The sequence below is a fragment of the Tamandua tetradactyla genome, chromosome 21, assembly GCF_023851605.1.
Source record: "Tamandua tetradactyla isolate mTamTet1 chromosome 21, mTamTet1.pri, whole genome shotgun sequence".
Taxonomy (NCBI): Eukaryota; Metazoa; Chordata; class Mammalia; order Pilosa; family Myrmecophagidae; genus Tamandua; species Tamandua tetradactyla.
The window spans coordinates 32022868-32045038 of record NC_135347.1 but is presented as its reverse complement, the minus strand read 5'-3'; the positions used below and the strand labels follow the sequence as shown (position 1 = coordinate 32045038).

General features: G+C 36.6%; 1 long non-coding RNA gene across 2 annotated transcripts in view; it reads left to right on the top strand.

Moving 5' to 3' along the window:
- LOC143665326 (uncharacterized) overlaps positions 1 to 20461 on the top strand; it is a 76828-nt gene extending 56367 nt beyond the window's left edge. For both annotated transcript variants that reach the window (XR_013166877.1, XR_013166878.1), the window contains exon 4: positions 20055 to 20461. This is a non-coding gene — a long non-coding RNA (uncharacterized LOC143665326). The remainder of the gene's footprint in view (positions 1 to 20054) is intronic.
- Positions 20462 to 22171: the final 1710 nt, after the last annotated feature.

The window sequence follows — 22171 nt, the reverse complement described above, 5'->3', positions numbered from 1 at the left end:
TATGGGTGCATAGGTCTAGGGATGGGGCCCTGGCATGCACTGGTCTAGGGTGTGGGATCCTTTGTGCTTGTGCACTGAGCTCAGGGCAGCAGGTCAGTGTTGTGCCAGTGTGGGCTGGGGGCTGATGTGTCAGTGCTTGCCCAGAGCTGGGGAGCATGTCTAGGGGCTGTAAGCATGCACAGATCTGGGGGGACCATAAACTGATGAACACATGTGCAGAGCTTAGGGGGGTTGGGGTTGGGTTACATGACTGTGTGGACTGGGGCAGGTGTAGCCTGGTTATGGAAGTAAGTACCTGCAGCCTTTATGTGGTGGCAACCGCTGCCGCTGACAGGGATGGGAAGATAGGGCTTGGGAGGGTTGAAGTGAGGCTACACTTGTGCAGGACAGGTGGGTTGGGCTGGGGCAGGTGTATGCATGCTTGGGGTAGGGATTTGGGGTGGGTATGCATATGGGGGTTTGGTGGGGTGGGGGTGCTTGGAGCTCAGGGAGGTGGGTGGGTGACAGGATTCAGAAGTGTGGGGTGTGGGTTGGGTCACGGGTCTGTGTGTGGGGTGGCTGTGCTGGTGAGGGTAACACATTCGAGGAGTGGCTTGGCTTACTTCTTAGTCCCTGTCTCCCTGTCCATGCACTCCTGAGGGCTCTGGGCTTCTGCATTAGGCTGTTTGCACTGCCAGACAGCCTCTGGTTCTTTGCTTTTCAGCTCCTCAGCTTTTGCAACCAGGGCCTCCCTATGTGGTGTAGAAGACACTCCCAGGTCATTCACACTCTGGAATTACCATCTCAGTCACCCTCCCATCCCTTCTCTAGCTGTTCTTAGAGCAGGGGTGAATTCAACTTATCCTATTCCACCATTTCCCAGAACTCAGAGAGAACTTTTGTATTTTGTGCTTTTCAACAAAATAATATAAAAATTTAATATAAGAAAATATAAGTATATTCTGAATCATCTAGTTGAACATTTATAACTGAGAATGAACACATGATTTCTATACATTTATGTTTATGACATATTTTACCCATGAAAGGCTATTATGATTACTGTATGAATTAAGTTTTTAGAGTGGTTTAAATTGTGAAAAGTGGTTGGAAAATTAAGTCTTCATATGGCACCTGGTAGCACCCAATTAATATTATATAAAGCCATATTGTAAAAATCTTTAATTCACATTCCAACTTGCAGCATTCTTTAGCACTAACAGTAACAGTAAGTATGCAAATTCTATTTTTAGTTAAATAGAATTAAAAAAAAATTCTAGTATTGAATGTTGGCCACAAGGAATTGATTGACCTATCAAAAACTGATTGATGGTGTAAAAGAAATCTATTATTAAAAATAATGACAGTAATGATAAGTCAAGGAAGAGAACATCGTGATTCAAAAAAAATCACTGACCTGTAACTACTTGTTGAAGAGTGCTTTGAAAATTACTGCTTTTTTCTTTTTTTGCTTGTATATGTGTTATATTATAAAAAAGCTGAGAAAACAAAACAAAACACTAATATGCCTATTAGAAAGCGTTTGGAAGGATAGATTCCAAGATCTTAACAATGATGGGGATTATGAGTTTCAGAGTCAAATATCCAACTACATATTTCCATCTGGATGGCCCAGACAGGTTCAAAGCAGCTCACTGCTTCTAACCCTTATATCTATCCTGCTTACCACTGAAACCTGCTTTTCCTCCTTGCTTTCAACATACTGTAATGGTACCAATATCTACCCAAGCCTGTCAGGTTAAAAGTCAAAGGCCGGGGTGCATGGGTAGTTCAGTGGTAGAATTTTCACCTGAAATGCAGGAGACCTGGGTTTGATTCCCGGCTCATGCACATCCCAAAACAAGCGAAAAACAAACAAAAAAATTCAACAAATGGTGCTGCAATAATGGGATATTTACATGGAAAAAGAATGAAATGTGACCCCACCATATAGCATACAAAAAAAATCAAAGGCCAAAATCCTGAACTTACAAATATACCACACCAATACTAAGGGCAAATAATAGGGGAGGAATAAGGAATGAGGGATGTGTTGGGTTTTTTTTTTCTTTTTGAATAATGAAAATGTTCTAAAATTGTACTGAGGAATGCACGACTATGGGATAGGACTGTAAATCACTGTACTCATTAGGTGGGCTGTATATGTGAATATATCTCAATAAAACTGCTAAAAGGAAAAAAAAATCGCTGAACATTGTATTATGTATCAATCACTATATAACAGATTACCACAAATTTAGTTGCTTAACAAAACTCACATTTTTAAAATCTCATTGTTTCTGTGGCTCAGAAGTCAGAGTGTGTCTTTTTAAAAAATATTTTTATTGATAACTCTTCACACGCATACATTTCACACATTGTGTACAATCAGTGGCTCACAATATCATCACATAGTTGTGTATTCATCACAATGATAATTTTTTAGAACATTTGCATCATCCCGGAAAAAAAAAAGAAAAAAGAAAAACTCATACATACTGTACCCCTTACCCCTCCCTCTCTTTGACCTTTAGTAGTTCCATCTACCCAATTTATTTACCCATTTGTCCCCCTTATTACTTATTTACTTTTATCCATATTTTTTTCCTCACCTATCTATACCCTGGATAAAAGGAGCACAGACACAAGGTTTTCATAATCACACAGTCACATTATAAAAGTTATAGCTCTATACAATCATCTTCAAGTTTCAAGGGTACTGGAACACAGCTCCACAGTTTCAGGTATTTCCCTCCAGTCTCTCCAAATACACCACAAACCAGAAAGTGTTATCTATACAATGCATAAGAATAACCTCCAGGATAATATCTTGACTCTGAAATCTCTCAGCTACTGAAATTTATTTTGCCTCATTTCCCTCTTCCCCTTGTTGGGCAAGAATGCTTTCTTAATCCCTTGATGCTGGGTCCTGACTCATCCCAGCATTTCTGTCCCATGTTGATGTTGCCAGGGAGATTTACACTGGGAGTTATGTCCCACATGCGGGGAGGGCAGTTAGTTGCCAAGTTGGCTTAGAGAGAGAGGCCACATCTGAACAACAAAAGAGGTTCTGCAGGGGTGATTCTTAGGCCTAATATTAAGTAGGCTTAGCCTATGCTTTGCAGGAATAAGTTTCATAGGGGCAAACCCAAGACTGAGGGCTTGGCCTGTTGATTTGGTTGTCCCTACTGCTTATGATAATATCAGAAATTCTCCCAATAGGAAAGTTGAATATTTTCTTTTTTCTCCCCAGCCCCCAAAGGGGACCTTGCAAATACTTCATTCACTAACCAAATTACTCTGGCATATATTAGGGCATCACACTAACCTGTACATACCAACAAGATCTCACACCCTACTCAAGATTCCATGTACTTAAACTGACCATACAAGTTAAAATAGGAAATGTACTACTCAAAATATAGTTTTGCACCAAACAAATATCTCTCCTTTTGGTATCACACAGAATTTGAAGTTTTAAAATATGTATCACATCATCCTTTATCCTGTGTGCTAATTTACCATAGTCCTATCCAGATCAGCTTCATTCGTATCTCTACTCAAAGTCTGATCACATTTTCAACCTTTAAAATAGTTTCTGTATGGGGTACTGCTGACCTTCTTAGCTTCAGATCTCTAACTCTGAATCTCAGTTGTCACATAAATACTTGAAGTTCCTGGGAATGACCAGGTTATAAACAAATAGCTCAGTATCTCAGAATTTAGAAATAACAGTTACTACTCATGAATCTATGTGACTGTTCTAAAAGCTTACAATCTAGGACCCTTTATAACAAGTCCCAACCCGATAACCCATGTTCTTGACTTCAGTTCACCAAGTTTTTATATTATAGTTAGTCCATATGATTTAGGCATGATGATATTTGTCTTTTTGTTCCTGACATTTCATTCAACATAAATCCTTGAGGTTCATACACCTAGTTGCACACCTCACTACTTCATTCCTTCTCACTAGAAGTCCATTATATTTATGTACCATAGTTTCCCCTTCCATTCCTCAGTCATTGTTCCTTTAGGAGACCTCCATCCATCGTGGATTGGGAACACTGCCTCCAGAAACACCAGTATGCAAATGTCCATTCAGGTCCTCACATTCAGTTCCTCCAGGTATATACTGAGAAAATGGATTTCAAGATCATATGTCAACCACATGCCTAGCCTCCTGTGGAACCACCACACTGCCCTCCAAGGGACCATACCTCTCAGTTTCCCTACCAACAGTGAAACATCTCTTTCTCCACATTTTCTCTGGCACTTTTTCTCTGTTCATTTTAAAACAGTTTTATTCACACATCATACAATCCAAACTAAGTGTATAGACATGACTTCACCACCATAATCTATATGAAGACATTTCCTTTTCTTCCACAAAGAATCCATACCCCTCCTCCACGCTCCCCACCTGTTGACTGTAGACCCTAGTTTGCACTGATTGTACTTTTTCCCCTATATAACATCTATTTTCAGCACTGGGCAATGTTGACATTCATTTGTTCTCCCTCTTACAAAAATATTTTTTTTATTTGTACATTTAATTGCTATCATTATCCACTCTAGGCATTCCTAAATTATACCATCTCAGTATTTATCTTTCCTTCTGGTTTCATATGTGCTTCCAGCCCTTCTCTCTCAGTCATACTCAGATTCAACTTCATTCAGTATACTTAGATCAGGTAGTATTGTGTTATCCATTTCTGAATTTTTACAGTCAGTCCTGTTGCACAATCTGTATTCCTTCACACCAATTGCCCAATCTCTACCCTATTTCTACCTCTCGATCACCTGTGTTCTTAACTCCAATTCTCAAAATTCACTCATTAATGCTACTTCATATTAGTGAGACCATACAGTATTTGTCCTTTTGTTTCTGGCTAATTTAATTCAGAAAAATGCCCTCAAGTTTCATCCATGTTGTTACATGCTTAATGACTTTATTCTGTCTTACAGCTGTGCAATATTCCATCATATATATACATATATATATCACGGCTTGTTTAGCCATTCATCTGCTGATGAACATTTGGACTGTTTCCTTCTCTTGGCAATCATAAATAATGCTGCAAAAATCATTGGTGTGCAAATATTCATTTGTGTCCTTGCCCTCAGGTCCTCTGAATATATACCTAGTAATGGGATTGCTGGATCATATGGCAATTCTATATTAAGCTTCCCGAGGAACTGCAAAACTGCCTTCCAGAGCAGTTGTAACATTTTACATTCCCACCAACAGTGAATAAATGTACCTCTTTCTCCACATCCTCTCCAGCATTTGTCATTTTTGTTTTTTTGATAATGGGTATTCTAGTGGGTATCAGATGATATCTCATTGTGGTTTTAATTTGCATTTTTCTAATAGGCAGTGCATTTGAGCATCTTTTCATGTGCCTTTTAGCCATTTGTATTTCATTTTCTGAGAAATGTCTGTTCATGTCTTTTTCCCATTTTTTTTTTTTTTTTAACATGGGCAGGCGCCGGGAATTGAACCTGGGTCCTCTGGCATGGCAGGTAAGCGTTCTTGCCTGCTGAGCCACCATGGCCCGCCTCTTTTTCCCATTTTAAAATTGGGTTATTTGAAAAAAAATTAGGTCATTTGTCTTTTTGCTGTTGAGTTGAAGAATGTCTTTATATATTCTGGATATTAAATACTTATCTGATATGGGGTTCCAAATATTGTCTCCCATTGCATAGGCTGTTTTTTACTTTCTTGACAAAGTCTTTGATGCACAAAAATGTTTAACTTTGAGGAGTTCCCATTTATCTATTTCTCTTTTCAATGCTCATGCTTTGGGTGTAAGGTCTAGGAAAACACCTCCTATTAAAAGATTTATAAGAAATCTCCCTATATTTTCTTCTAAAAGTTTTATGGTCTTTGGTTTAATTTTTAGGTCTTTGCTCTATTTTGAGTTAATTTTTATATAAGGTGTGAGATATGGATCCTCTTTCACTCTTTTGCATATGGATATACAGTTCTCCAAGCACCATTTATTATAGTGGCTGCTCTGTCCTTGGTGGATTGGCTTGACTGCCTCATCAAAAATCCATTGTCCATAGATGAGAGGGTCTATTTCTTAACACCCTATTTGATTCCTTTGGTCTGTATATATATCTTTATACCAGTACCATGCTGTTTTGACTAAGGTAGCTTTGTAACATATTTTAAAGTTGGGTAGTGTCAGTTCTCCCTTTCATTTTTCTTTCTCAAGATATTTTTAGCTATTCAAGGCACACTTCCTTCCAAATAAATTTGGTTATTGGTTTTTCTATTTCTGCAAAGTAAAATTGTTGGGATTTTAATTGGTATTGTATTTAATCTATGAATCAATTTTGGTAGAATTGAAATCTTAACTATATTGAGTCTTCCAATCCATGAACACAATATGTCCTCTCATTTATTTATTTAGGTATTCCATGATTTTTTTAAAAAGCAATTTCTTATAGTTTTCTGTGTATTTAGGTCTTTTGTGTCCTTAATGAAATTTATTCTTAAATATTTGATTCTTTTGGTTCTTATTGTGCATTACTAGTGTATAGAAAACACTATTTATTTTTTTGGTGTTGATCCTGTAGCCTGCCACTTTGCTGTACTCATTTATTAGCTCTAGTAGCTTTGCTGTCAATTTTTTGGGATTTTCAATGTATAATTTCATGTCATCTGCAAACAGTGAGAGTTTTACTTCTTCCTTTCAAATTTGGATGCCTTTTAATTCTTTTTCTTGTCTAATTGCTCTGACTAGAACTTCCAGCCCAATGTTGAATAGCAATGGTGACAGTGGGCATCCTTGTCTTGTTCCTGATCTTAAAGGGGAAGTTTCAGTCTTTCTCCATTGAGGATGATGCTAGCTGTGGGTTTTTCAAATATTCCCTTTATCATGTTGAGGAAGTTCCCTTTTATTTTTATTCTTTGAAGTGTCTTCATCGAGAAAGGATGTTGAACTTTATTAAATGGCCTTTTCTGCATCAATCAAGGGGTCATTTGGTTTTTCTACTTTGATTTGTTGACATAGTATATTACATTAATTTATTTTCTTATGTTGAACTATCCTTGATATCTGGAATAAATCTCACTTGGTCATGACGTATAAATGTTTTTCTCTACTGTTGGATTCAATTTGTCAGTATTTTATTTTGAGGGTTTTTTTTTTTTTGCATTTGTATTCATTAGAGAGATTCGTCTGTAATTTTCTTTTCTTGTAGTATCTTTGTCTGGCTTGGGTGTTAGGGTGGTATTGGCTTCATGAAATGAGTTAGGTAGTTTTCCCTCATCTTCAATTTTTTTGAAGAGCTTGAGCACAATTGGTACTAATTGTTTCCTGAATGCTTGGTAGAATTCACATGTGAAGCCATCTAGTCCTGTACTTTTCTTTTTTAGGAGCTTCTTGATGACTGATTCAATCTCTTTATTTGTGATTGGTTTGTTGAGGTCATCTATTTCTTCTCAAATCATGTTGATTGTTCATGCCTTTCTAGATAGTTGTCCATTTCATCTACATTGTCTATTGGCATATAGTTTCTCATAGTGTCCATTCATTACCTCTTTAATTTCTGCAGGGACAGTGGTTATGTCTCCTTTTCTATTTCTGATTTTATTTATTTGCATCTCTCTCTCTCTCTCTTTTTCTTTTTGCCAACCTAGCTAAGGGGCCATAGATTTTACTAATTTTCTCAAAGAACCAACTTCTGATTGTGTTGATTTTATCAATTGTTTTCATGTTCTCAATTTCATTTATTTATGCTCTAATTTTTGGTATTTATTTCCTTTTGTTTGCTTTGGGGTTAATTTTCTGTCCTCTCTCTAATTCTTCCAAGTGAACAGTTAATTCCTTGATTTTTGCTCTTTCTTCTTTTTTAATATAGGCATTTAAGGCAATACTTCCCTCTTAGCACTACCTTTGCTGCATCCCATAAATTTTGATATGTTGTGTTTACATTTTCATTTGCTCATGATATGTGATGATTTCTCTTGTAATTTATTCCTTGACCCTCTGGTTGTTTAAGCGTGTGCTGTTTAGCCTTTATATATTTGTAAAAATTCTGGCTCTCTGCCTGTTATTGATTTCCAACTTCATTGCATTATGATCTAAGAAAGTGTTTTCTATGATTTCAATCTTTTGAAATTTTTTAGGACTTGCTTTGTGACCCAGCATATGGTCTATTCTTGAGAATGATCCATGAGCACTTGAGTGAAATATGTATCCTGCTGTTGTGGTGTGTAATGTTCTGTAAATATCTGTTAAGTCTAGTTCATTTATCATATCATTCAAATTCACTGTTTACTGATCCTCTGTCTAGATGTTCTATCCATTGATGAAAGCAGGGAATTGAAGTCTCCAACTATTATGCAAGAGATTTCTATTTCTCCCTTCAGTGTTGTCAGTGTTCGCCTTATGTACATTGAAGCACTCTGCCTCAGTGCATAAATATTTGATTGTTATGCTTTCTTGATGAACTGTTCCTTTTATTAATATATAGTGTCCTTCTTTGTTTCTTTTGCTTTACATTTGTAGCCTAATTTGTTGGATATTAGTCAATAGCTACTCCTACTCCTTCCTGATTGTTTTTTGCATGAAATATCTTTTCCCAACCTTTCATTTTCAGCCCATTTTTGTCCTTGGGTTCAAAATGAGTCTCCTGTAGACAGCATATAGATGGGCCCTATTTTTTAATCCATTCTGCCAATCTATGTCTTTTGATTGGGGAGTTTAATCCATTAATGGTACTTTCTTGTACCATTTTGTCTTTTGGATTTTATATGTCATATCTCTTTTTTTTTCTCTTTTTACCTTTACTGAGTCTTCATTTCTACACTCTTCTCCATACTTCTCTCTCCTGCCTTTTCCTATCTGCCTGTATTGCTCCCTTTAATATTTCCTGCAGAGCCAGTCTTTTAGTGAATTATTCTCTCAGTGATTGTTTCTCTGAAAATATTTTAATCTCCCTCATTTTTGAAGGACAGTTTTGCTGGATATAGGATTCTTGGTTGGCAGTTTTTCTTTTTAGAATCTTCAATATATCATACCACTGCCTTCTTGCCTCCATGGTTTCTGCTGATAAATCCACACATAGTCATATTAGGTTTCCCTTGTGTGTGATGGATTTCTTTTTCTCTTACTGCTTTCAAAATTCTGTCTTTCTCTTTGACATTTGACAATTTGATTGGTAAGTGTCTTGGAGTATGTCTATTTGGATCTATTCTGTTTGGGGTATGCTGCACATCTTGGATGTGTAATTTTATGTTTTCATAAGAGGTGGGAAATTTTTCAATGATTATTTCTTGCCTTAGTCTTTCTCTTCCTTTTCCCTTCTCTTGTCCTTCTGGAACACCCACAACACATATATTCATGTGCTTCGTGCCGTCATTCAGTTCCCTGAGTCTCTGCTCATGCTTTTCCATTCTTTTCCCTATATATTCATTAGATTTCAGATGTCCAGTCCTCTAGTTCACTATTTTTTCTTCTTCTTCTTCAAATCTATTTTTATAGGTTCCATTGTTTTTCACCTCTCCTATTGTGCCTTTTATTCCCATAAGTTCTGTAATTTGTTTTTTCAAATTTTTGAGTTCTTTTTTACTCAATGTCTTCACTATATTCTCCCTCAACTCATTGATTTGGCTTCTAATGAGATTTTCCACATCAGTTCAAGCATCCTGAATTAGTTGCTTCAACTCCTGTATCTCATTAGAAATGTTAGTTTGTTTCTTTGACTGGGCCATATCTTTGATTTTCCTAGTATGATTCATTATTTTTTGTTGGTGTCTAGGCATTTGATTTCCTTAATTAGTTTATTCTGGAGGTTGTTTTAACTCTTTTTTTTTTTTTTAAAGGAAAGACAGAGAGAAGGAAGGAAGGATAGAAGGAAGGAAGAGAGGAAGAAAGGGAAACATCTTTTAAACATTTTCTTGTTTTATTGTATTTTGTTTCTCCGTTTTCGTTACATGGGCTGGGGCCGGGAATCGAACCGAGGTCCTCCGGCATAGCAGGCAAGCACTTTGCCCGCTGAGCCACCGCGGCCCGCCCTGTTTTAACTCTTTTACCTAGGATATTCCTGCTGGATGGTTTTGCCCTCTACATGTTGTTTGACATTCAACATATTCTAGTCTTCTAGCATAGGTTCCGTTTAACTGATCAGAATTTTTCAGATCTTGTTTTACTGTTTATTTTCTTGCCTATATAGAGCCTTTTGTTTTTTTGAGCAGGGTCTCCTCAGATATTATAGACCCCAATCAGATTTTTCCTGACCAGACAGGCCCATGTCTCAGGAGGAAATTGTAGCCAGCAGCAGTTTTCCCTGAGGGTGAGGTACAGCAGGTTGGCAGACTTTCCCATGAAGCCTCTAGACCTCTGTGCTTTTCCTGCCCTGCCCAGCATTTGGCATTCATCTGCCCATGGCTTCCCACCAGCATAAAGCAATACAGTGCCTTTAACTTCAGCAGACTCTCCCTGCTGGGGGTATGGTAGAGACAGAGGTGAGGTAATATGATGGCTTTAATTGCTTCAGTTTTCCTGTGGCCTGAATTCTTTGAAGGAGGGATTCTACTTGAGCGGGGCCCCACCTTTCCCTTGGGGAAGACACCTCCTTTAGGGATTAACTCTTTTCAGCTGACTAGTTACTTTTTCTCTTAGATAAGCTTAATTTTGCCTTTGTCTTGGGCAGTTCTGGAGGCTGAGAGGGCTTCCAGTTCTATCTAATGAGCTCTTAAGGAGCAGAAAAAAAGAAAAAAAAAGAAAAACAAAAAAGGCATTTTCAGAGCAGGATCCCTGCTCCTTGGGTTTGTCAATCAAGAGCTTAAGTTGGTACATGGCTCTGTATCTTAAGGCTCTATGTGACCCCTTTTCTTGAGGTCCAGCCCTTTTCCAGTATTTTGCACTATCCAACTAAAATTACTCTGCTTTTTTCCCCCATCAACCCCACCCACTCTCTGCCAGGGCAAAAAATAGTACCTTTAGTGCTTATTCCATTTTCTCTGTGCTGGGGTCCTATTTTTAGATGTCAATATTTGTTAATTAATTTTGCAATTGTAGCTTGGTTGAGCTATGCCTTGCTGCTAGTAAAGTCTGTTTCCCTTCCCCTTGAGGAACCAACCAGCCATGCCTTTGAGGGAGGGGCACTGATCTCTGCAGCTTAGGGGACTTACAGTTCTGTGTGGGGTCTCAGATGTTCCATCTGGTATAGACTGCTATATTCTGTATGTCCATTCATTGATGTTCCCCCAGAAGTTGTTCTGTACCATGCCTGGCTTTTAACTAGCTGCTCTAGAAGACAAACTAAATTCTATAGCTCACTAAGTTGCCATCTTGCATCACCTCTCTCCAGAGCATGTCTTAATCAGATCCTCTTCTTAGGTTTATATAAGGCTGCAATCAAAGAAAAGATTTGACTGAGTTATCTCCTGGAGGTTTCATTGGGAAGAATCTGCTTCTAAGCTCATTTAGATTGTTAGCAGAAGCAATTTACTTGTTGGTATAGGATTTATGGCAGCTTGCTTGTTCAAAACCAGCAGTGGAGAGAGAAAGAGTCTCTAGCAAGAAAATGTAATGTTGTATTCACAGGAGTAATTTCCCATCACCTTTGTCATATTTTACTGTTTAGGAGAAAGTCAGAAGTCCCATCTTCATTCAAGAGGAGGGATTATACAAGGATTTAAACACCAGGGGTTGTTATAGTGGGACCACCTTTAGCTCTGTCCACCCCACCATAAACAAAGTACAAAACTTGCAAATAATCTGCTACTATGAACCCCAAGAATTGCCATTTAAATTCAACAAAGCAACATCATATACCACATAAAATTAATGTGACTAATTATTTTCTTTAAAAAATATTTTTATTGATAAATCTTCACACACATAGTGTTCATACATGGTGTACAATCAATGGCTCACAATATCATCATATAATTGTGTACTTATAACCATGATCATTTTTTTAAGAACATTTGCATCACTCAGGAAAAAGAAATGAGGGAAAAAAAAAACCTCATACATACCTACACCTTATACCTCCCTCTCTTATATTTCCATTTTCCCAATTTATTTTACTCTTTGTCTCCCCACCCATTATTTTTTTATTCATGTTTCTTTGCTCATCTGTCCATACCCTGGATAAAAGGAGCATTAGACATAAAGTTTTCACAATCCCACAGTCACATTGTAGAAATTATATCTTTAGATAATCATCTTCAAGAATCAAGGCTGCTGGAACACAGCACAAGTTTCAGGTCTTTCCTTCAGCCACTCCAATACACCATAAACTAAAAGGGGATGTCTACATCCTATATAAGAATAATCTCTAGGATAACCTCTTGACTCTGTTTAAAATCTCTCAGCCACTGAAATTTATTTTATCTCATTTCTCTCTTCCTCCCTTTGGTCAAGAAGCCTTTCTCAGTCCCTTGATGTTGGATTCAGGCTCATCTTGGAATTTCTGTCCCAATGTTTCCAGGGAGATTTATACTCCTGGGTGTCATGTCTCATGCAGGGGGGAGGTAATTTCACCTGCTGAGTTGGCGTAGAGAGAGAGGGTAGTTCTGAGCAACAAAAGAGGTTCCCTGGGGGTGACTCTTAGGCACAATTTTAAGTAGACTTAGCCTATCCTTTGCAGGAATTAGTTTCATAGGGGCAAACCCCAAGATTGAGGGTTTTGTTGTCCGCACTGCTCACAAGAATATCAGAAATTCTGTAAATGGGGAAGGTAACTAATTATTAATCTTATAGCTTGTTTTATATTTAATTTACAAATTTGGTTTAGTTATATAGTTGTGTAACCGCTAATCATCTAAGAAGACTGTTTAGTTTTGTATTTGTTGAATTTATGTAATATTAAAATGAAAATAGTTTGTTAACTCTAGGAATACATGAGGATCTTTTTATTTAAAATGTATTTATATATTACCCAAATAACCTGAAGAAGGCACTGATTTATAACATTTTATTAGGGTAATATATCAAATTATTCTGTTAGCATCCCTGTAAAAATACTTATACTCCTATAATATATAAGTAGTAGCACCATGTGGTAGATGTTTTCTGTAAAAACTCTAATGATATCTCCTTGCATTTGCACCCTGGTATTCACACCTTTCAGACACTCTAATCTGTAAACTGTAATATGTAATTCTCTCATTTTTTGTGTGTGAGCTGGATCTAGTGATTTTCTTCTAACAAATAAAATAGGCAAAAGAGATAGGATGTCCCTCAAGATTAGGTTATGAAAGCCTGTGATTACCATCTTGCCTGCAGACAGTTTATCTCTTTCTGGCTGTTCTCATTTGCTCTGATGAAGCCAGCTGTCATGTTGGGAGCTAGGCTATGGAGAGGAGAGCCTACAGGGGTAAGAACTGAGAGTAGCATCCTGCCAACAGCCGGGGAGGAAGTGGGGCTCTCTATTCAATAGCCCTTAAGAACCTTAATCCGCCACCAGTCATGTTCTAACTGTGGCTGCAGACTCAGCTGACATCTCAGCTGAAGCCTTACGAGAGGAGCCTCTTGAGCCATGCAGAGCCAGAGGACCCAGCTAAGCTACATGTGGATGTGCTCACAGAAACAGTGAGATAACAAATGTTTTCCTGAGGTAAGTTTGGGACAATTTGCTACATGACTATCGACAACTAATACATACTATGTAAGTTTTTCTTCTATGTAAGTCCAAAAAATAGTATGAAACTTTGGAATATGTTTTACATTTTAAAAAATCAACAAGAATACTCAGTCTGGTATAGTTTAATATAACATAGCACAATTAGTGTCATTGTAAGTTTCCTATGTATGATTTAATAATGTCAGGTGAAATGCTTGCCTGCTATGAATGTTGAAGAAAATTCTGAAGAGTTGATCATTTGAGTTTAGAGTAGACAGGATTAATTATTATAGCCATATTAATAACTTACTACTGTATGTTTGCTTTTAACTGAAATGTTTTTGACAGTTGACATAAACTGAAGTCGATTTGCTTTGTCAGTTTAGACTAGTTGGTTATGGTTCTGTTATTGTCTTCTGAAGGTTGGGATTTTTAATGCTAAAACAATTAGTCATTTTCCATATCACGGCCTTTTCCTTTTATGTTTAGTCTAAAAAAAAAAATCGAAAAAAGGTAATTTTTCTAACAAAGGAATTTTTTTTCCTGGTTTCAATCCAAAAGCTACACAAACCTTCATCATAAAGTCTGAGAAAAAGGTGGTTGGTTATGAGTTCTGTTTTGATCATCTTTAATTAGTTCAATGATTAACACTTCTGAAAATAAAGACAATGGTACTGAATATAGTGGTATGCTGGGATGTTGAAAACAATTTTATAGAAATTTCATTATAATTTGCCATTAATTGGATCATTAAGGCCCCGACTGTGCTCCCAATTTTTCCTTTAAGTACTGAAACACTGATTATTTAATTTTGAAAAAGTGTAAACATTTCTTTGGTCAATTAACTCAGGATTTTTAAGCAATTTATTGTGAGCATCTTTTTATATAAATCTCTATAGCATTATTGACTGAAACATCTGACTTTATATTGAACTTGAATAGATTCTCAACCCATAGATTAGGATACAGATGTAAATGGATTTAGAAGAAGGTCAGTAGAATTGAGAGGAGAAAACTGACAATAATTCCTCAAGTTTATATAAAATTTATACTTTTACCCAAGGTATTTTTCCATCTAATCTTTCATGACAACAGGTACTAATATTTCACTGGCTCATTGTCAGAATTGATTAATTCAATAACTGGAGCTAAACTGCAGGCATTATTCTGCCCAAACTGGTTACACCCATAAAAATGTGATAAAAAATAATCATATTTTTCATCTTATTAGAGTCTTCCCAAGAGCTCCCTTGACCTTCTTTGCCACATTTCAATTTTGGTTTTTATGTTTTAGGTGCATGGTCTGGGAATCAAACTCAGGTCTCCCTCATGGAAGGTGAGCATTCTACCACTGAGCCACATCTCAATTTTGAACCCATTTTAATAAAATTTTTGAAATTCTGTTCTGTTATTATTTAAAATCTTCTCTGACTATGAATATTCTGAATTTTTAAATTGCAATAAGATGAAAATTTCAAGGATATCAAGATACAGAAATAAGTTAATTTTACATAACTTAAAAAATTTTCCTATTAAATGTAATACCCCAATAATACTTAGATATTACCTCTACTACTTCTGTGACTAAAGGAACTTGTTTGCGTGAGAAGTCATGATCGCAAGCTAGTGTGGTGAGGATTGAGGGTGAAAATACTGATGTGTGTGTGTGGGGAGGTGGGCAGGAGGGATGTCCTCAGCCTCCAGTTGAAACTCCCCAGGGAATTTTTGATCCAATGAGGAAAGAAGTGTTTGTCCCATATATTGCTTTTCCCTAAGGCAAAGGTTGTAAGCCCACACTAAATTTAACTAAAACCTCAGCTCATGATCTAGTAAGACCCAAATAAGGTCTGTAGAGTCTTATATACAACAGGGTGAACGAGCTGAATCTCTAGACAAAAGCTGTTTCAAGCAAAATATTGGTATATGTTTTGGTGGTAGCCAGCTTCCAAGATGGTCCTCATTGATCCATGCCTCCTAATATCTGTGCCATTGAACAGTCTCCTCTTACACTGATTCGGGATTGGTCTGTGTGAACAATAGAATAAAATAAAAGTGACAGTGTGTCACTTCCCAAGTCTAGGTTGTCAAAGTATTTCAGAATCTGCCTTCATCTCCTGGGTCTCTTGTTCTGGCAGAAGCCAGCTGTGTGGGCACCCAGGCTGCCCTTTGGGGAGTGTTTTAATTTCCTAGGCTGCTCAAAGCAGATTCCATGAAATGCATTGGTGTATACAGTGGGAATTTATTAGCCTACAGCTTTGAAGCTGTGAGAATGTTCAAATCAAGGCATTATCAAGGTAATGCTTTCTTCCTGAAGACTAGCTACTGGCAATTCTTGGCTCCTCTGCCACATGGTACATAGTAGTGTCTGCTGTTCTTTCCCTTCTCTTCTGGGTTTTGTTGCTTTCAGCTTCCATGGTGCTCTCTCTCTTCATTTTGTTTATAAAAGACTCCAGTAAGAGGATTAAGACCTATCCTGAATGAGGTGGGTCACATCTTAATGAAGTGGCCTTATTAAAAGGTCCTACTTACATGGGGTCTACACCCATGGGAATGGGTTTAGTTTAAGAACATGTCTTTCTGGGTACATACAGCTTCAAACCACCACAGGGAGGCATATGTGGAGAGGAACAGAGGTCTCCCACCAACAGCCAGCACCAACTTGCCAGCTATATGAGGGAGCCTCCTTGGAGTGGTTCCTGCAACCCTAGTCAAGTCTTTTGGTCACTGTAGCACAGCTGACCTCCGACTGTACAATTCATAGTCACCCTGAGATTGAACCACCCAATTAAGCTTGTCCAGAATTCCTGTCCCACAACAACCATGAGAGATAGTTGTTTTATTTTCAGCCTCTAAGCTTCAGGATGCTTTGCTAAAACACTATTATTTATATCTAACCAAAGTTATTTATTCTTCCTCAGTGTAAAGATGTAGGTATCTACTATCAAGAAGTGACCTTTGGCATGCCTGGCTTCTATTAGGTGCTCAAAAATATTAACTGAATGAATCAATGAATACATAAATGGAAGCAGTAAAAATATAGTACTTGAGTTTAGCTTATGTTTCAGAAATGAATTAACATCCTAATGACCAGAGAAACATTTTCATAATGTTAAAACATTAAGCTTCCTGGTATGGGATAAGATACATAGAATATGATGAAAAGTTGGACAGAACTATAATCTCCCAGAACAGCAGAGATATTTATTTCCACATTAATACTGTGGGAAGAAAATGAGAAGTAAGGGCATTTGATCTGTGGCAGAGGTAAGGACTTCTCAATGAGCATGGATGTGTTCCCTACATGTCCCAGCCTTCCTTGCAGTTAGGTTGATGCCAAGTGACCACATTTGCCAGTGCGCTGTGAGCACCGGTGACCTGTGTCATCTTTCATTCAGGCCACTGAGGATCCAACAAGTCTCCTCCTTCTCTCCCTTCCCTCATTGCGAGAACCTTGGAAACAATGTGCTCAGATGATATATCTATAAGGTAAATGTGGGCAGCCCAATTAGGATTGGCCTGTGATGGCCAATAAGTCTTTGTTGTCTTAATAAACTGAGATTTCAACAATTGATTTTTTATTTCACCAGTGTCTATCCTACCAATAAGTACATTAGATAAATGGAACAAAACTAAGGCCTGGGTATATTAATCAGGGATTTTTTCATTTCAAGTGAAGGAAAATCCATCTCAATCCATATTAAGGACAAGAATGAGCAGCTCCAATCAAATCACAAGGACTGAGAACAGGTTAAGGAAGGTTTTCCAAAGGAAAACTGGGCTGCTGAGACCAGAAGTGGAATGAAAGGCAGGCAAAAAGCAGTAGATTTCCATTGCAGAGGACTAGAAATTTATATGCCTGGAGAAAGGAAACAGCATATATATAACCACAAATGTATTTCCTGGGTATGTGTCTTACAACTGAACTGTTAAGGTCAATGAGTGATAAGATGGCTATGCACCTGGCATTTGAAAAAGTTTAAAAGACAGTTGTTCCTTTGGTGACATCCAACTTCTGTTTCTGTTTCTGAAAGCAACAGAAAACTGATAAGAAGCCCCTGAGGCAAAGGACCCTATTTTTTACCGGTCTTGAAAAGGGAACAATTACATTTGTGTTTCTTCTGAGAGTCTCACACAGCAGTGAGAATAAGACAGAAATTATTATCTCAAGAATTTATCCTGCAACATTATTTTCCATGCACATTTTAAAAGCATTCCTATTTTAAAATCTGGAGCAGGGGTGGGAAATGCATGACTTTTTTTTCTTTCAGCCACTGCTCTCTCCCTCACCCATGGCAGACAGATCATTCCTAGCAAATGGTCCACACTGGTTAATCTCAGCATAATGAGTAAAACAGCCAGTACCAATGAATTAGAATCAGAAATTGAGATTAAAATATGCTTACCATCTGTACCCTAAAGAATGCATAATATGGAAAAATATGAAATGTAGTCATGTTGCCAAGGAAGGAGCAAAGATGGGAGTCAGGGATAGAAGGTGAGAAGAGAAGGACTAACTGATTGAAGTGCTGTGTTTCATAAAGATCATATGGAACATGTATTGTATGTAAGCACACTTTGAATCTCAGGTATGCTCTCCAGCTTTTGTACCGAGGATCTTCATTTTGTGAGTGCATCAGGAATAATCAGGCTTTGGAGGACAGATATATTCTAATGTAAGGGTTTTATTAATCTTGCAAATTAATTGATTTAAAATAAAATATCAAGATAGGAAATTGTTGGGAATACACATGCATAATGGTCTACCAATTTTGTTTTTATCAGTGACAAACACTTCTTTGTGAAATCAAATTAATATCAGAAAGTTAAATAACCATAATGCCTGAAAAATAAAGTAATATCATAGAGCCATCTCTAAAATCAGAATGTGTGTAATAAGTAGACCAGTGAACTAATAATGTGATTGGCCTGGAAACTCATTCACCTAAAAAGACTAAACTGAAGACAAATGAATTTTTTCCCTTTCCAGTTTTCCAAAATGTCATACTAACTACAATTTTTTTGCATTAGTTATATGTATTTTTTTTCTCAGAAAGGTTTTTAATAGACTATCCAGACTCATTAAGTGTAACAGTTACAATTGTTATTTCAGGGTGTTACTTATCCAGATGACTAATAGTCACTTAACAAAAGCATATTATAGCATATTTCAGAAGATATTATTTGAGCTGGTCCTATAATTACAAGAGGGCAGCTTATTCAAAACTCCAAAATACCATTACATTTATCAAATGTGTTTGCAACATATTTATTTTAAGGTTTCATCTATATCTAACTTAAGTATTCACATGTGTACCGCCTAGACCCACATTTATACCATGTATTGATTTTTAAAGCAAAATTCCCTCATAGAATTTTCCATGTGTACACATTATAATTTATATCCATTGTCCATTTCCCCCAGTTTGTTTGAATTGCATTTGAAGACTAACTTCAGAGGCTGTTAAAGAATTACCAAGAGTTTTTGCTTTATTTTTGCTTTATTTTCAGATATAAAAGACAAGCAGCTGAGAGAAAACAAGATTCTGTTGGCCTTGATGCAAATTTCAACTACTTATATTTTGTAGCTATCAAACCTACAATTAAGAAAATATTAGCAAACATAGCCACAATTTAAATTCTATTATATCAGCAATCCTTAACTCTGAAATTGAAGCCAATTATTCCAATAGGGTAAAATTTAGTTTAGTAGGCATATGAATTTATAAAATAAAATCACAGGACAATCTTCACTTGTTCTAATTCATTTCTGGAAAATGCATTATAAACAGATTGCATTTTTCCCACAGGAACTTATAATTGCAATGACATTCCTGCTCAGTTACTCACCATCACATAAGTCATGGGTCTGACTAGCAACATGGTATGAAAATAAAGTACAATAAAGTAACCTACAACAAATTTAATAATAAAATTATTTTATAAGTGTGATTGAATTAGAAAAATGTTTTCTGCATATTTATTATGAGACCCTAGTTAATGTATTCTAATTTTAATCCATTGACTTAAATGTATTTATTTGTTTAACAACCACCATATTCTAGATACCGTGGAGAATATGTGTAATGACATGCTTTCTGCTGTCCAGAACTGAAAAGAACTTTAAAAATACAGTAAAGGTAATATACATTTGTCCTAGCTGAAATGAAGATGGTAGCAACAACAAATGCTTACCAGTAATCTTGATTGCCGTTTTAGAATTTAGACATGCTCTGGGAGATGATTGGAATGAACCAGGCAGCTTAAAAACTGTCCAGGGAAGTTTTATTGATGACTCATTTCTGTTCCATTTCCTTGTAGCAAGCAGAAATATTCTAAATTACGCTGTAATAGTATACTCAACATTATGTTTGTCCTTTTTAAAATTAGACATTGCAGCATTTAAATATTTAAAGACATCATTAATTCATGATGGGTTGAAGAGAGGTCTCTTCTTACTCAACTTCTCTTTGTTCTATTTTTAGGCCTCTTCTTCTGTACAACCACTTCAGACGTGATGGATGGCTTCATAAAGGAAAAACCAAAGAAGGATGTGTTCAAGGAGATAGTCCCACTAAGAATATATGAACAGATTGTGTGAATGGAAAGCACAGTATTTTCTTTAACATTAGCTGGAAGATTTACTTCTTGCTTTTTATTCCCTTCCAAACCTAGAGAAGTTTGCTAGAACAATGTAATTGTGGGAACAATTGACTAAGCAGATAAAGGCAGTGCAAAATTAAGTTCAGGTGTCAGTTAAACAGTCTTGAATGAGCAAAGCTTCAAAATGTGCTGTACAGGAAAAGAAAATTGTGCCTACTGCAATTTCTTAATTGACAATTAAAATTATAGCTCACATTTACCACTATATCCCCTAATTACCCAATGTTTTAATACATGGAATTTTTCTCTTTCTACTTTTAACAGGTAAATGGCTTTTCTTTCTTTTTTAAAAATATTTTTATTGAGAAATCTTCACACGCATATATTCCATACATGGTGGACAATCAGTGGCTTACAATATCATCACATAGTTGTGTGTTCATCACCATGATCAATTTTTAGAACATTTGCATTACTCCAGAAAAAGAAATAAAAAGAAAATCTCATACATGCCATACACCTATCCCTCCCTTTCATTGATCACTAGAATTTCAATCTACACAATTTATTTCACCCTTCGTTCATCCTATTATTTATTTATTCATTTTTTAAATCATCTGTCCATACCCTGGGTAAAAGGAACATCAGCTCAAGGTTTTCACAATCGCACAGTCACATTGTAAAATTGCATCTTTATGTAATCATCTTACTCAAGGCTACTGAAATACAGCTCAACAATTTCAAGTACTTCCTTTCACCCAGTCCAATACACCACAAACTAAAAAGGGATATTAATATAATGCATGCATAGGAATAATCTTCAGGGTAACCTCTCAACTCCGAAATTTCTCAGCCATTGAAACTTTATTCTGTTTTATTTCTCTCTTCCCACCTTTGGTCAAGAAGGCTTTCTCAATCCCTTAATGCCAGGTCTTGGCTCATCCCAGGATTTCTGTCCTGTGTTGCTAGGGAGATTTATACCCCTGGGAGTCATGTCCCACGTAGAAGGGAGGGTAGTGAGTTCACCTGCCAAGTTGGCTTAGAGAGAGAAGCCACATCTGAGCAACTAAAGAGATTCTCTGGAAGATGACTGTTAGGCCTAATTTTAAGTAGCCTTAGCTTATCTTTTGCAGGAATAAGTGTCATGGGGGTGAACCCCAAGATCGAGGACTCAGCCTATTGATTTGGCTGTCCCCACTGCTTGTGAGAATATCAGAAATTCTCCAAATGTGGAAGTTGAACATTTCTTCTCTTTTCCCCAGTCACCCAAGGGGACTTTGCAAGTAATTTTTATTCACTGCCCAAATTACTCTGGGATACATCAGGGCATCACACTAATCTGGACAAACCAACAAGGTCTCACGTCCTATTCAAGATTTCATGTACTTATGGTGTTCAACTAAACTGACCATACAAGTGAAATTAGGAATTGCACTACTCAAAATATAAATTTTGCACCAAATAAACATCTCACACAGAAATTGAAGTTTTAAAATATGGATGATATCATCCTTTACTCTGTATTCTGACCTATCTTAGTTCTATCCAGATCAGCTTCATTCATATCTCTACTTGAAGCCTGATCACTTTAGTTTTTCTACTGTAATTCACTGTACTTCATAGTTACTGAGTTTTGTCTTCTATCTGAATGAAGAAACAGTGTGGTGAAGAGAACCTGAAAATTCCATAAAATGGTCTTTTAAATTATATAAATTTTTAAAGACTTGGAATTTCTTCTTCTATCTTGCTGATTTGATATAGGATAAATTTCTATTTCTTAATTCAGCATACCCAAAATCTATTTTTAGCTTTGCTAGAAGGATAATACTCTTATGCATGTACAGTATATAAAAATACACAGAATGCTTCCACATGATGTCCAATTTTATTAGTTTCCTATGATTGTGTTACAGAAACTTGGTGACCTAAACTAACACAAATTTCTTACAGTTTTGGAGGCCAGAAATTAAAAATCAGTTTTATTGGACGAACGTAAGGT